General features: G+C 44.9%; 1 protein-coding gene across 1 annotated transcript in view; it reads right to left on the bottom strand.

The window, feature by feature from the left end:
• Positions 1-9270, bottom strand: part of LDAF1 (lipid droplet assembly factor 1) — a 96915-nt gene extending 87645 nt beyond the window's left edge. The window contains exon 1 of the mRNA XM_075319159.1: positions 9096-9270. The gene's annotated coding sequence lies outside the window, so the exon portion shown is untranslated. The remainder of the gene's footprint in view (positions 1-9095) is intronic.
• Positions 9271-12494: the final 3224 nt, after the last annotated feature.

Genomic DNA, 12494 nt, shown 5'->3' with positions numbered 1-12494 from the left:
ACGTAATAAGGATATTTATCATATCTGAAGATAAAATAAAAAATTGGAAGAAGAGAGGGTTAAAGTGGCATTTTTATTTTCTTGTAAAACATTTTGTAAGGCTTATAATACATTTTTGTTATCTGACTACCTAATAAAGCCCATATTACAGTGGTGTGCAAAAGTTTGCACACACAAACTCCCCCCCCCCCCCCGCCCCCGGTCAAAATTACTGTTATTGTGAACAGTTTTTAAAGTTAACAAAAAAAGGAAAATGGGTTGATGCAAAAGTTTGGGCACCCTGCATGGTTAGTACCTCACCCCCTTTGGCAAGTATCACAGCTTGTAAACGGTTTTCGTAGCCAGCAAAGATTCTGTCAATTCTTGTTTGAGGGATTTTCATCCATTCTTCCTTGAAGACGTCTTCCAGTTCTGTTAGATTCCTGGCTCGTCTTGCATGCACTGCTCTTTTGAGGTCTAGCCACACATTTTCAATGATGTTCAGATTAGAGGACTGAGGCTATGTGCCCACCCTACGGAAAATGCGCGGATTTTGCCGCGGATTTCTCGCGGAAAAGCCGCGGATTTCCCGAAAATCTGCAGCAGCGGCACTTCCCAGCCATTTCTATGGCATTTTGGAAATGCTGTGCCCATGCTGCGGATTTTTCCGCGGCGGATTTGGTGTGGATTTTGATCCAGAAAAATCTGCAACATGTCAATTATTGTTGCGGATTTTGATCCGGATTTTGGCTTCAGAATTGGGAAAAAAAAAAAATCCGCACCAAAATCCGCGGTAAATCCGCACCTTTGAAAAGGTGCGGATTTTGCGGGAAAGCCGCGGATTTTCATGCAGAAAAATCCGCAGCAACATTCTACCGTGGACACATAGCCTGAGGGCCATTGTAAGACCTCCAGCTTGGGCCTTTTAAGGTCATGTATTGTGGATTTTGATGTGCATTTAGGATCATTATCCATTCCTAGAAGCCATCTTCTTTTCAACTTCAGCTTTTTTACAAAATAATGCTTTTTTTTTCGTCAAGAATTTGTTGACATTTCATTGAATCCATTCTTCCCTCTGTCTGAAATGTTTCCTGTGCCATTGGATGCAACACAACCACAAAGCATGATTGATCCACCTCCATGCTTTATGATTAGCGAGATATTCTTTTCCTGAAATTCTGTGCCGTTTTTTCTGCACACGTCTGATGATTGTGCCAAAAAGTTCTATTTTGTTTCCAAAATATATCAGTATTATTTAGATGTTCTTTTGCATACTTCTGACGCTGAATTTTATGATGACGACACAGGAGAGGCTTTCCTCTAACTTCTAATGCATCTTCCATAAAGGCCATATTTGTGCAGGTGTCTCTGAACAGTAGAACAATATTCCAGAACTCCAGAGTCTGTTATATATTCCTGAAGGTTGTTTTTAGTCAAGCGGGGGTTCTGATTTGCCTCTCTAAGAAATTTTGCTCGTCTTCCAGACCTTATCTTGACCTCCACTGTTCCTGGTAACTGCCATTTCTTAATTATATTTCAACCTGAGGAACGGGAAACTTGAAAATGCATTGCTATCATCTTACTACCTTCTCCTGCTTTGTGGGCCTCTACCATTTTCAGAGTGCTAGGCAGCTGCTTAGAAGAACCCATGCCTGCTGTTTTTTGGCACTAGGTTAGTGGAAGCTGTTTTGATTTTTTTATAAAGCTGTGAAATTTGTATCACTTGGCCTTTCCTAATGCTATATAGTGAACAAGGCATAACCCTATAGGGTACTTTACACGCTGCGATATCAGTACCGATATCGCTAGCGAGCGTACCCGCCCCCGTCGGTTGTGCGACACGGGCAAATTGCTGCCCGTGGCGCACAACATCGTTAACACCCGTCACACGGACTTGCCTTCCCTGCAACGTCGCTCTGGCCGGCGATCTGCCTCCTTTCTAAAGGGGCGGTTCGTTCGACGTCACACGGCAGCCGTCCAATAGCAGAGGAGGGGGAGGAGATGAGCGGCCGGAACATGCCACCCACCTCCTTCCTTCCTCATTGCCAGTGGACGCAGGTAAGGAGATGTTCCTCGTTCCTGCGATGTCACACACACACATAGCGATGTGTGCTGCCGCAGGAACGACGAACAACATCGTACCTGCAGCAGCAACGATATTTGGAAAAGGAGCGACGTGTCAACGAGCAACGATTTTTCACGTTTTTGCGCTCGTTGATCATCACTCATTGGTGTCACATGCTGCGATGTCGCTAACGGCGCCGTATGTGCGTCATTAACGACGTGACCCCGACGATATATCGTTAGCGATGTCGCAGCATGTAAAGTACCCTTAACAAGCTAAATAATGTCTGAAACCTTGGTCAAAGTTATCTGAGCACACAAATCTCCAAGGGTACCCAAACTGTTGCATTGGCCCACTTTCTTTTTTGTAGTTTTTAAAAATGTAAAAGATGATTATATTCTTTTTGCCCAAAATAAAAAAGGAAATAGGTCATGTTTAACTGTATGCCTTTTATAGATCATTTCATCTTCAACTTGCTTAACCGTTCCCCATAACAGTAATTTTGACCAGGGAGCCCAAATGCTTGCATGCCACAATATCCTCCAGAATTGCCCTGTATTTAGCGCCAACTGTAAGGTGCCAGAGGGTGGCGGTCATGGGCGAGGCCATATTGTGGCACCCTGGCACCTCACATTGAAAATGGATAGTTGGTTGTGTGTGTTGATCTGAGTGTGGTGCATTACACTCACAGGTTTCTTGTATTTTGCTGCCATCTTCCAAGTTTTGGCAGTCAGAGTCGGCCACAAATGAATCACCGAACACCAAAAGTTCTTCTTCAAAATTCACTTTACTGAATACTCTTTTTAAAGTGAATCTGTCACCAGGTTTTTGCCACCTAATCTGAGAGCAGCATAATGTAGGGGCAGAGATCTTGATCCCAGCCATGTGTCACTTACTTGGCTGTTTATGTCGCGGGCGGAGGGGACGCGCTCGCCACGCTCGGGTCCGGGGCTTCTGCTGCTGCTCGGTGGCTCGAGCGGTGGGCCGGACCCGGGGACTCGAGCAGCGCTCCTCACCCGTGAGTGAAAAGGGATGGTTTGTTTGGGGAGAGAGTTTGTGACGCCACCCACGGGACGTGGTGATGATGGCACCACCGCTGCTGGGATGTTGTCCCCTCCGTGGGTAGGGGTTGGTGATCCCAGGGCCCAGTGGTGTAACGGGGAGGCTGGATCGCTGGGGTGCAGGGGCAGCGCGGCGCAGTGCCGGATGGCACTGGTGTACTCACTCAGACAATCACTGACAGAGTCTCTGGTAAACCAAACGGCCAGATGGACGGGTCCCGCAGCCGGCTGCAGTGTTGCTGTGCTCTCCCCGGACGGCTGATGGTGGCTGTCTTTCCCTGCACCTGTTAGAATGTTCTGACTCCTGTGGTTGCCCACCGGTAGTCCGCTCCCCAGCGTATAGATGCCATAGGAGCCAGTTTTGCCCGCAGGCGCTGGCCCTTGGATCTCTAGCCTATGGCGGTGGCTGTATATCCTCTCGGTGTGGACTGTTGCTTTCTGTCGGGTCTTGGTTGTTGGGAAACCCCTGGGGTTCCTGTCACACTCGGATTTGACTATTGTCGGCGGCTCCAAGCCTGGTCGGGGTCCGATGGCCCTGCCTGTGTGCTTAGCTTCCCTCCGCTCCCCGGTTCGGTACAGGCGGGCCACCGCCCGACCCTGGTCCTACGGTTCTGCAGAGGTCCACAACCTCCTGCAGACGGCCACCACCATCTGCCAACCTTGCTGTCAGTGCCTGGGCTCCGACCCAGACACTTGCAGTTTCTGTCCTCTCGCTTTCACCTCCAAACTAGACTACTCTAGACTGTCTGCTTTTCCCGCCTCCAGGCCTGTGAACTCCTCAGTGGGTGGGGCCAACCACCTGGCTCCGCCCCACCTGGTGTGGACATCAGACCCTGGAGGGAGGCAACAAGGATTTTTGTCTGACTGGTGTAACTGTCTAGGGAAGGGGGTGTGTATGTTATGTCTGTGACTACCTGGCTAGTCCATGGCGTCACATTTAGTGTAGTTTTGATTAAAAAAAAAAAAAAAATCTGTTTAATCAGTAGGGGATTATCATTACAGGACTACTTGGCGTGCTGCAGGTAGTCCAGCATACTCCTGAGCTCTGTATAACCACTTGATCTGCAGCCGAGAAAACAGTGATTTTATCAAAATGACAGCAAACAGCTCAGTAAGTGACACATCGCTGGAATCAGGGGCTCTGTCTCTATATTATGCTGCAGTCAGTTGGGGGAGCAAAAACCTGGTGACATATTCCCTTTAATCAAACAGTAATACGACACATGCGAAAAAGACAATTTCTTGCCTTCCTTCTTTCCTAGGTTACAACTCACTTCAGGACTTTCTTTTGGTTCCCAGTTTGATCTATCCCTGTTTAAGTCTGTCCTTGAGGGTATGTGCGCACGTTGCTTTTTACCTGCTTTTTACCTGCTTTTTTGCTGCTTTTTCTTCTGCGCTGTTTAATGCCAAAATGGATGTGTTCTTCTATTCAAGCAAAGTCTATGGGAATTTGGGCTTCTTGTTCACACTATGTTGTTCAAAATGCTGCCTTTTTGTGGCAGAACTTTGGTCAAAAACTCAGCTTTGCAGTGCAAAACCCAAATGGCAAAAACAATTGACATGTTGCTTCTTTGAAAAGCTGAGTTTTTGACCAAAGTTCTGCCTCAAAAAGGCAGTATTTTGAACAACATAGTGTGAACAAGAAACCCAAATTCCCATAGACTTTGCTTGAATAGAAGAACACATCCATTTTGGCATTAAACAGCGCAGAAGAAAAAGCAGCAAAAAAGCAGGTAAAAAGCAGGTAAAAAGCAACGTGCGCACATACCCTTATACTCTGACCCTCCTGGCTTAAATGTGTGGTTTCTAACAGTCTTGCTACTTCTTCCCACAGCCAAACTTCACATCTGTATACTCCGTCGGAGGAAACATGGATGCTCACCCTAGTACCAAATACGAGCCATCGTCTCCAGACATTCAGGAGTTAATGAGATATCTGGTAACACCTTGCACCTAAGGCTAGGTTCACATTTCCGTTGTTATGCATTAGTCACATGCGTTGCTTGACGCTTGTGACTGATGCGTTGTACAACGGGTGACAAGAATAGAATTCATTGTCGGATTCCGTTGTAAAACGTGAGGGAGAGAACGATCAGCTGATCGCTCACAGAAGCCGGCCGCCGGGTGATCAGCTGATCGCTCTCATTAGCCGGCCGCCGGGTGATCAGCTGATCGCTCTCATTAGCCGGCCAATCAGCTGATCGCTCACAGAAGCCAGGCGATCAGCTGATCGCTCGGCCGCCGAGAGAGAGCATGCGCAGCGGAATCAAAAGGATTCCGCTGCTCAAAAAACGCTACATGCTGCGTTGCTGCCGCCCGACGGTCAGTCGGGCGGCGGATGCAACGCAGCGTCATCAGTCACAATCCGCCGCTCATACAAGTCTATGGGAACAACGGTATCCACCAAACGGATTCCGTTGTTTATCAGAGCGGCGGATTGAGACGGATCATAAATAACGGAAATGTGACCTAGCCTAAGCCAGCGCTCCGCTCTCTTCTCAGTCACAAACCCAATCTGAATTACAAGTTGGAGACTGTCTTCTTTTTCAGTGTAATTGATTGGACTTACCTGGACAGCCATGTATCCAGGACATTTTTACTGCACAATGAACACTGTAAAGACCATACCCCATAAGTAATAGTGGAGAAGGTGAGGGGAAAAAAAAAACAAACAAACAAATCAAAAGTGCAGAATGAAAAAAAATGTCCTGGTCCTTAAAAAGGTCAATCTGTATGGGGTATGGAGACGCTTCAGGAAAGCGCCAACAGTGTTTTTCCGAAAGTATCTTCTCGACCACCCTTTTCAATGGCTTTGCCACTGGCAATTTTTTACGTATAAAATGGTGAGTGTAGGCCACCTGAAGAATGGTCGGGTCACCTATTGTAACAACTTCATGACTTTACAAACGGAATATATCCTAGAAGTCTTTTCTTAGTGTTTTGTGCACACAAGGTCTTTTTCAGGTGGATTGAAAATAGAAAATAAAAAAAAAAAAAAGCTCAAAACAATGAATGCGTTTATGTCTCTAAAGGGCTTGCTGATCTACCATTGTCCTTTTTTTGGGACGCCTAATCTTTTGCTTAAAATTCATTAAATTAATTATTAATTAATTCATTTAATTTATACATTAAATTCATTTATTTTGCTTAAATTTCATTTTCATTTTTAATTTTTTTTTCATTAAAAATCTCTCATTTAATAAAAATGAAAAAATCTAATTTGGCAAGTAATGGGTTAAGCGGTTAAAAAAAATAAAAAATTCTGGACCATTCTTCAGGCAGCCGCCGCTTGGACGCCACGCACTATTTTATACATACAAGCAAAACTAAATACTGGCTGCAAAGCTCGATCATGCAGGTGCCGACAGCTGAAGGGTCTTCTGTTTGCAACGCTCAGCGGGTACGTGTGCATCTAAAAGTCACGGTTATCACATACTCTAAAAGTTGTTGGGCACACCGCATCACGAAACACCACACCTAACTTTTAGTTTTGATGAACATGGTGCAGACTTTTTGCACAATTTATAATTTTTGGAGATGGTTTGAGTGTCATTTGCATAGTTGGCCTGGTTCCCTTGAATGAGAGAATATATGGCCGCATATTAGGGCTTATTTTAAAGGGAATCTGTCACCAGGTTTTTGCTCCCCCATCTGAGAGCAGCATAATGTAGGGGTAGAGACCCTGATTCCAGCGATGTGTCGCTTAAGGGGGCTTTACACGCTACGATATCGTTAATGTTTTATCGTCGGGGTCACGTCGTTAGCGACGCACATCCGGCGACATTAACGATATCGCAACGTGTGATACTTACCAGCGACCTTAAACGTCGTCCAAAGTGGTGAAAATCGTTCACCATGGAGAGGTCGTCCCAAAACCAAAAATTGTTAATGGTTGTTTAAAGATGTTGTTCCTCGTTCCTGCGGCAGCACACATCGCTGTGTGTGACACCGCAGGAACGAGGAACATCTCCTTACCTGCGTCCCGCCCGCAATGAGGAAGGAAGGAGGTGGGCGGGATGTTCGTCCCGCTCATCTCCGCCCCTCCGCTTTGATTGGCCGGCCGCTTAGTGACGTCGCCATGACGCCGAACGCACCTCCCCCTTGAGGGAGGGATTGTTCGGCAGTCACAGTGACGCCGCTGACCAGGTAAGTGCGTGTGACGCTGCCGTAGCGATAATGTTCGCTGTGGCAGCGATCACACGATATCGCATGCACGACGGGGGCGGGTGCTTTTGCGTACGATATCGCTAGCAATTGCTAGAAATATCGTAGCGTGTAAAGCCCACTTTACTGAGCTGTTTGCTACCATTTAGAGAATATCTCTGTTTTCTCTGCTGCATATCCAGCAGTTACACATAGCTCATGAATATGCTGCACTACCTGCAGCCCATTAAGTAGTCCAGTAATGATAATCTAGTGCTGATTAATCAGTGACTTTATCAAAACTACACTAAGCAGCCCAGTAAGTGACACATCGCTGGAATCAGGATCTCTGCACTGACATTATGCTGCTCACAGATTAGGTGGAAAAACCTGGTGACAGATTCCCTTTGTGGGATTATATTGGGGGTCACAATATGTAACCAGGCTAATTATAAATATTTCACCATGCTAGCCGTTCAAACACACCGTACCAAATCGTCAAAAAAAAAAAGTCGAGAAAAAAAATGTCTCCAAACGCAATAAAGTTAAACTTTGAATAAATATCTATATATATTAAATTTCTATCGTATACCATTGAGGATTAAACCGGACCATTCATGTATTAAATATATATCTTCTTTCCCATCATTGGATATAATGCATTGTATTTGGAATGAAATATTATATATATATATATATATATAGCCATCCACAACCTGTCTCCTCCTTACATCAGTGACCTAGTCTCCCGGTGTCTACCTGCACGCAACCTCAGATGCTCACAAGATCTCCTTCTCTACTCCTCTCTTATCTCCTGTTCCCACATCGCATACAAGATTTCTCTTGTGCCTCCCCCATACTCTGGAACGCTCTACCTCAGCATATCAGATTCTCCCCTACCGTGGAACGCTTCAAGAGAAACCTCAAGACCCACCTCTTCCAACAAGCCTACAACCTACAATAACCCTCAGTCCAGTAGACCACTGCGCAACCAGCTCTGTCCTCACCTATTGTACCATCACCCATTCCCTGTAGACTGTGAGCCCTCGCGGGCAGGGTCCTCTCTCCTCCTGTACCAGTCTGTTTTGTACTGTAAGGCCAGAGTCACACTTGCAAGTGACTCATGCATGACTTGCGCGAGTCTCGCATCGCATCACCCGATACGGCCGCACACTCTCCGGACAGGAGCATCTCAGCTACATAGAAATACATGCAGTCAGTCAATCTGCTCCTGTCCGGAGAGTGTGCAGCCGTGTCGGGTGATGCGATGTGAGACTCGCGTAAGTCACACATGAGTTACTCACAAGTGTGACTGCGGCCTTAATGATTGTTGCACGTATACCCTCTCTCACTTGTAAAGCGCCATGGAATAAATAGCGCTATAATAATAAATAATAATAATATATTTGATACATGGATGTTCCCGTTTTATCTTCATTGGTATGCGATGGAAAATTGAATACATAAATATATATTTAAAATTAACTTTATTGTCTTTGGAGCTGTTTTGTTTCTCTACAATTGTTTGGATGATAATATCGGGGTCCCATCAGCGCTGAATCTCCTCGGCACTGTGTAGCTTGGTATCGTCAGGCCCGGAGGCATAGGAGCCCAGGTGCGATTCCTCGAATTAGGACATATCTGCTAAATACAATCATTTGTTTAATTAAAGCAAATTTTGAAACATAACTTTATATCGTAAGCTCTGATAGTCAGCTCCTGTGCCAAACACACAAAACCTAGGTCATTCAGAGGGTACAGTGTTCAGGAAATCAGCATGTAAGGAAGCAGCAGGCAGCGACAACAAGTGAATGCTAGAAAAGTAACCTAACCCTCCCTCCTCTTACCTCTCAGAGCTGCCTGTCAGATCCCCTCCATACTCACTAACACAAGGGACAACAGCAGTTCCTATCCATTCCCCGCCCCAGGGCTCTGCTCACAGGAGCGGCCTTCATAGAGGGGAACTCCTTACAGCGCCTGCCTGATCACTCCTCCTTCCTTGTCTGTCTGGCTTTGCACACTTTTCTTCCTGCACAGTCACAGGCTGTTATTAAAGTCACAATAATAGCAGAGCCAAAAAGTTCTCCGCCCCTGTCTTTTATAAGCAGGATAAATAAAGACGGTTGGATAGCTCAGCAATACAGATACGCTATATATTTATATATGTGCCAGAGGGTACCGCACCATTCTCCTACAACAGTATAATCAATTTCACGCTGGCTGCTAAACTGTAGCCAAGGCTGAGAATATTTCTAGTCCTAAAGGAGAAGTTCATTTCTTTTTTAGGCCATCTGCCCACATTGAGTATTTGGAGAGTTATTTACCTCAGTATTTGTAAGGCCATGTGCCCATGTTGAGTATTTGGTGAGTTTTTTACCTCAGTATTTGTAAGGCCATATGCCCACGTTGAGTATTTGGTGAGTTATTTACCTCAGTATTTGTAAAGCCATGTGCACACATTGAGTATTTGTAGAGTTATTTACCTCAGTATTTGTAAGGCCATGTGCACACATTGAGTATTTGGTGAGTTTTTTACCTCAGTATTTGTAAGGCCATGTGCCCATGTTGAGTATTTAGTGAGTTATTTATCTCAGTATTTGTAAGGCTGCTTTCACACTGCATTCCTCTCCCCGTTCAGTGGTCCCGTTGGGGCTTCCGGCCAAACCAACCGCAAAATGGGATTTGGACGCATGCGCCGACGGGGCAACTGACTATAATGCTGCTAACAGACTGACCGTGTGCTCTGTTGTGCACCATTTTCGGGAGTATACGTCTCCAATAGGCGTAAACGCCTATAAATGGTGTGCGACAGAGCACACAGTGACTCCGTCTGCACCTTTTATAGTCAGTGGCCCCGTAGACGCGTATGTCCGAATCCTGTTTTGTGGGAGGTTTGGCCAGAAGCCCCGATGGGACCACTGAGCAGGGATAGGAACGCAGTGTGAAAGCGGTCTTAGGTCTTGTACACACATTGAGTATTTGGTGAGTATTTTAACTCAGTAAATTGTAAGCCCAAACCAGGAGTAGAACAAGTATGAGTATATTCACATATAAGTTTTTTGCGCTTTTTTCTGCAGCAAAAATGGCTCCCTTGGCAGCAAAAAAGCTGCTTCCAAAAAGTAGGTTTTGCTGCTTTTTTGGTATGTCATTTGTGTGCAATATATGTTTAAATAAAGTTAGTTTCATTCACCACAAAAGCAGCAAAAACACCTAAAAAAACAAAGTTGCTTTTTTGCACTTTCTCATTGCTTTTAATGGTGAAAAAAGCTGCAAAAACTCTGAAAGAAAAGACATGCTGCTTCTTTCAATAACGCAGTAGTTTTCCATTTCAGTCAGGGGGAAAAAAAAAGTAGGTATGTGTGCATGAGGTTTCTGGAATCTCATAGCTTTTGCTGGTACTATAAAAAGCAGCTTTAAATTTGCAAAAAAAAAACATACAAAAAACAGAATGTGAACATAGCCTAATAGAAACACAGGCAACACTTCTGCATTTTTACCCACTCCTGTTTTTGGCTACAAATACTGAGGTAAAAAACTCACCAAATTCTCAACATGTGGACATGGCTTTAGTGTGGGTACTGCAGCCTTCCTCCCTTAGACCACGTGCACACGTTGAGTATTTGAGTTTTTTGCCTCAGTATTTGTAGCCAAAACCAAGAGTGGGTAAAAATACAGAAATGGTGCCCGTGTTTCTATTATACTTTTCCTCTGATTGCTCCACTCCTGGTTTTGGTTGACTGCTTTGTGGGATCGCAGCCTTATGCTTACATAGGCGCCTAGTAGTAAAAGAGGCCATCAATGGGATTTTTTAACAACGTTACGTACTATCCAAATTACAGTTTTAACAATTTTCCCACAAAGCGGTTATCCCTGGAATTGGTCCTTTTGTACTAGAAGAACCAACGTAAGGCCCTGTGCGCACACTGCGTTTTATTACCCATGTTTTTTGTGCGTTTTTGAAGCAGAAATTTCTTGAGAAAATGGTTGTAACCTTTCTGCAGTCATTACCCAGCAAAACCTATGGAAAAAGAATTAGCTGTGCGCAGACTGCGTTTTTTTTTCTCAAGAAAATTATTTCAGTAGATTTTCTTGAGAAAAAGAATGAGCATGTCACTTCTTTTCTGCAGCTAACTGCTTTATTCACTCCATTGACTGTAATGTAATCATGAAATAGCGCAGGGAATAACGCAGGTAGCAAATTCTGTGCATTTCACTGCGTTTTCCTGCGTTATTTCACGTTTTTCGGGACATAATGTTCATCACTGCCCTGCGTTTTGCAGGGAAGTGATGTCACTAGGAGAGGAAGAGGAAGCGGAGCAGAGAGTAAACACACACAGATCACACTCACACACAGACAAATAGAATACACATAGAAATCAAACGTACATATCAAAAATAAAAAACGGGAAAAAAAAACGTGGGCTACGCCGTATTTTTACCGTCCAGCCAAGGTAAACACACAGCCGTGGCCCGGTATTCTCAGGCTGGGGAGGGCGCGGGCCATGGTTAATGCCCCCCCCCCCCCCCCCGCAGCCGAGAATATCAGCCCGCCGCTGCCCTGAGAATGTCACATCCATTATGCAACAGTCCCCGTGTGTTATCGGCTCTTCTCGATTGCCGTGATGCAGTGGCAATCAGGGTAATAACAAGTTAATGGCAGCGTATCGCTGCCACTAAGGCTATGTGTCCACGTTGCTTTTTACCTGCTTTTTTGCTGCTTTTTCAACTGCAGCGTTTAATGCCAAAATGGATGTGTTCTGCTTTTCAAGCAAAGTCTATGGGAATTTGGGTTTCTTGTGCCCACTATGCAGTTCAAACTGCAGCCTTTTTCTGGCAGAAATTTGGGCAAAAACTCTGCTTTGCAGTTCAAAACGCAAATGGCAAAAACAATTGACATGTCAATTGTTTTTGCCATTTGGGTTTTGCACTGCAAAGCTGAGTTTTTGTCCAAAGTTCTGCAACAAAAAGGCTGCAGTTTCAACTGCATAGTGGGCACAAGAAACCCAAATTCCCATAGACTTTGCTTGAAAAGCAGAACACATCCATTTTGGCATTAAACGCTGCAGTTGAAAAAGCAGCAAAAAAGCAGGTAAAAGCAGGGTGGACACATAGCCTAAGTCCTAGCTTAATCATGGCAGCGTCTATGAGACAGCTTACATGATTAACCCGTAAGTAAAGTGAATAAACACACACACCGAAAAATCCTTTATTTTAAATAAAATAACAAAAAAGCCCCTCTTACACCA

This window comes from Anomaloglossus baeobatrachus, chromosome 7 (genome assembly GCF_048569485.1).
Source record: "Anomaloglossus baeobatrachus isolate aAnoBae1 chromosome 7, aAnoBae1.hap1, whole genome shotgun sequence".
NCBI lineage: Eukaryota > Metazoa > Chordata > Amphibia > Anura > Aromobatidae > Anomaloglossus > Anomaloglossus baeobatrachus.
The sequence above is the reverse complement of the archived record's forward strand: the minus strand, read 5'-3'. Positions and strand labels throughout refer to the sequence as shown.